The sequence below is a fragment of the Callospermophilus lateralis genome, chromosome 6, assembly GCF_048772815.1.
Source record: "Callospermophilus lateralis isolate mCalLat2 chromosome 6, mCalLat2.hap1, whole genome shotgun sequence".
In the NCBI taxonomy this organism is placed as follows: Eukaryota; Metazoa; Chordata; class Mammalia; order Rodentia; family Sciuridae; genus Callospermophilus; species Callospermophilus lateralis.
In genome coordinates, this window is record NC_135310.1 from 136,657,431 (window position 1) to 136,661,836 (window position 4,406).

Sequence of the window (4,406 nt, forward strand, 5' to 3'; positions counted from 1 at the left end):
ATTATTCATGACTGATAATCCCCTTACTCATATTTACTTGATGCATTTTAAATTGTACAGTAAATGTACTCCCCTTCTAAAGCTCTTTCTGTACACTTAAGTATTCTGTTAGACAAGCAGGCTACTATTGTCAAGTGCTGTGATTTAATCATCTAACCTTTTAGAAATGTTCCAGTGTTTAGTAATAAGGTGGTCCTCCCTCATTGTTTTTTTTTTCCTTCTATAAGTTGTTCCTAATTATTGATCCCCCTAATATGTAATTGCTTATGGTATTTGATTGTGTTTATTAATTCTCATAAGTAGCCTATATGGGAGAGACCTACTATATTATTAGTATTCCTCCACTTGAATTTGTTAATTTGGAAATTTATGCATGAGCCATTTTAGCATATTCTGTGATTTGAAGAATTATTACTTACAGTGAGTTAAAACCATACATGTTTTCCTGAGTGTTTGGGCAAATTCAGAAAGCATTTAATTAGTATTCTAAGAGCTGTCCTGTTTTAAAACAGGAATTAGTTAGGAAGTGATATATCAGTCCTTTGCTGCCTTGTTTAAATTTTTTTTAAAAAAATAATCAAATTTGCAAATACAATTTATAAGGACTTTCCTTGAATTAGATCATACATGCGTTAGTGTGGAAGAGTGCTAAGATTACTCTACTAAATCTGCTTCAGTGTTCAACATCTGAAAAGGGAGTTTTGCCTGGTTAATTTAAAAAAGGCCACAATAAAGCCAGAAAATATGGTCAATGTCTGAATAAATTACTGAATTTCTATTTGTGACTTCATTTGCTTAATTAAGTTTATGGTAAACTTCTCAAAGTGATAACAAGAAGGATTTTGCAGTCTCATGCAGTTTAAAATAGAAATCACATTCAATATTCCAGTACACAGAGATGCTATTTAATTATTTATAATTTCTCTTATATCAATGTTGTACCAGTGTGTCCTTATTTAGTACTTTGAATTTTCCATTTTAAAATTACTCAGCCTATACTTGAGAGCACTTAGGAGACTGCTCTGTTGCAGGTCCAGTGAGTCTATTCTGTCATTTGAAAACACATGTAAGTTGCTGAGGCTGTAGCTCAGTGGTAGAGTGCTTCTCTAGCACATATGAGGCACTGGGTTCTATCCTCAGCACGACATAAAGATAAACAAATGAAATAAAGCCATGCTGTCCATTTAAAACCACAAAAAATTAAAGAAAAAAAGAAATACATGTAAAGATGAAAAATGGTAATTAAAGAAAGTAACATGCTAACTAATGAGAATACTAGTTTTTGGACAGAAAGCAAGTCTATAAGTAACCATCACAAAGTCTATGTCAGTAGGTATAAATTTGGTTTATAGTTTAACAAATTCTAGTTAAATATTTGTTTCGTTTCCTTTCCACTTTTGAGGTTTTATTTCCTGTTAAAATATAATTGATTTACCCACATGAAAATGTTTTAATGAATGTGTACAGTGTGACTTTCATTTAATTCTTTGTTAACTGGCAGTTGGTTCACTTCTTTAACAAACTATCTTTCTCCAAGGAATCCATGTATCACACACGTTTTTTTTTTTTTTTTTTTTTTTTTTTTTTTTTTTTTTTTTTTTTTTTTAGGGAAAGGAAACTTGTAGGTCAAAACCAAAGTTGTTTGAATTTGTTTTGAATATTTATTGTTTGGATGAGACTTTATTTGAAAATTTTAGGAAAAAATATCAGAAAAATATCAGTAATTCCATTTTCGGCTTGCAGCCAGCCAGTGTTCTGGCTATAGAAAACAGAAACTCCTTAAACTGGAAAAGTTTTAAAAGATTTACTTAAGAGGTGATAAATTACAAAAATAATCAAATACTAAATAAACAAATAAGTAAAACAAAAAAATGGGAGGTAGGAGTTCAGAGGCTTTGGAAGCATCTGAAGTAGCTCAGGACATGAGGGATCCATAATTCCATAGAGACAAGAAATGTACTGATGTGAGCCTGACACTCTTGGAAGGGTAGGGCTTAAAATATGCATGCTGTTGAGATGTAGAGCTGTTATAACAAAAGAAAAGGCTTCAGCTTGTTAACACATGTTCCAAGGTCCCACATTTTCCTGCAACATAGTACTGTTACTAACCTGTATTATTTTATTAATACCACAGATGCATGTGTAATCTCTACATTACTAACTCAAATATTAATAAAGTAGAACCAGAAGAGGGAAAATGAAATACATATATATATATATATATATATATATGATTAATGTAAAGGAAGAAAGAAATCAGAGAAAATAAGAATACATAAGACTGAAACTTTTTAGAAATTAGATTATCATCGTTCAAGACTCTGTAAATAAACTTTAAAGCATTGAAAAGGTGCAACTTAAGGAAGAGAACTTTATGACACATAAATTGTATTTTATAATCTTTTAAAAGAATATGAGATGAGTAGAACAACATTAAATGGAAATGGACAAAATACTCCAATTAGTAGTTATAGACATAGTGATTATGGGATGAAGTGGTAAGGTGGTGTGGGGCTTGTGATTTTGAACAAACTTGGGTGTGTGTCTGGGAGGCACCACAGCGCTAGGAGCCTGAGGAATGCCTTGTGAGGAGGCAGTGGTGCCTCTGGTGTTGCACCTGATACCAGTCTAGCAGAAGAATGATCATAGAGGTGGTGCCAGATGAGATTGCTGTCAAGCCTGGAACACCAACCTGTGGTCCAGTAATCATGAAGTTGATTTTTGCAAACCAATTAATAGTAAAACAGTTACAGAACAGACAACTCAAGTATCACTATCAGTCATTGCAGGTAACATTCTTTCACAGTCTACCCCTAGAACTCCATCAAAGACCATAACAATATCTGAAAGTGGTGTTATTGCATCAACTTTTAATTCGATAATGCAGATGCCAAATAAAATAGCCATCTCACTTTGAAATCACCAATGGAATCAGCTGTGTAGACCATCACTGTTGGAGGAGTAGGCATATCACAATTTATGACAAATATTACTCTGGAAACTGCTCCCAATTCCTCTAGAACTGCTGGCAAATGCCCAGAAGATTCAAGTGCCTAGAAGGAAGTTTCATTATGTCTGATTTGTTACTGTCACAACAGTCAGTATCTTAACCCAACCAGTTAGTCAGAATCCCAGTACAAGCATTAAGCCTGTTTAGGAAGCGAAGCCAGTGGTCGTTAATACACCCCCAGTGTGGATGTCAGTTCCATTTGTCCAAGCTCAGACTATCCAACAAGTTGTCCCCAAATCCATCAATCCAGCTTCATAAATATTAACTAACAGCCTTTCACCCCACTGCCACAGATCCAGCCCAACTTCCCTAACCTGCCACCAGGTACTGTCCTGGCACCAGCTTCAGGAACAGGGATTGTGGGTTATGCATGCTTCCAGCTCAGTACATTGCCGCAGTCCGGCTGCAGCAGAATAACCGGGGGGGTGACGAATAACTTGCGTAGATTGATGCAGCAGGAATAGGAGCCGTTTATTGTAGGATAACAGAGGTATTTATACATTTTGCACAGCTTATCTTAATTAGCATAAACTAGATACAGCAGTCAACCAATCAGGAATCTCCACACTTAATGGCTCGCTTTTGTTACTTTACAAACCACTCCCTCTGGCATTTTGCCAGGTGCCATCCAGACTTGTTTACAGACTCTAACAGTACATTACTAATCTACAGCAGTCTTCATATGTGTGTATAGCAGACAGCTCTAATTTTACTGGAACATCTGGTATCCAGACCCAGGCAAGTCTTCCATTAATTGCATAATCCCATCAGTATCTGCCAGTCAGACCAGAAAGCCCTGTAATTGTACAAAATCACTGTTTGAAATTATACTGTGATTGCTTTGTAAATGGCAAATTTTATAACAATTGCAGTTGTATTAATTGTTATAACAATGGGTAACATGAAAATGAAAGGCAAAAAACAATAAAGGCATGTCTTGACAGAAATACAGAAGATTTTAAGCCTAAGACAGGCAAAGGAAACTGGGAGAATCATATCAATGTTATAGCAAGGGATGTAATTGTTATGTATCCTCTTCAAAAACTGAAGGAAAGTTCCCATGACTGTTACTCTGGTTAACTCTGTTTCAGTTCCATTCTGTGTCATAAGGGCTCTTCCTGCTGTACTAAAAGCACTCTGAGTTTCCAGATTCTGAAGTGGAACAGTTGCCCAGACACACACACATATCGCATAGCCCATTGCCTCGAGTTACTATTTCTTGGTCCAAGATGCTTTGAAGGAACTTGAGCATCATGTGGATCCAGGAAGAGATTGAGGCCTGGGTCCCTGAATTCCTGCTGCCATTTACCCATTTCATGGGCTGTGCTCCATAAAAACTTCCTTGTGTTTTCTCAGGATCCCTTCTGGGCAAGTATTGCTCTGGGCTCCATGTCAT

The 4,406-nt window shown here is 35.8% G+C and overlaps 1 pseudogene; it reads left to right on the top strand.

Moving 5' to 3' along the window:
* Window positions 1–2,639: 2,639 nt before the first annotated feature.
* LOC143402192 (protein lin-54 homolog pseudogene) lies at window positions 2,640–4,074 on the top strand (annotated as a pseudogene).
* Window positions 4,075–4,406: the final 332 nt, after the last annotated feature.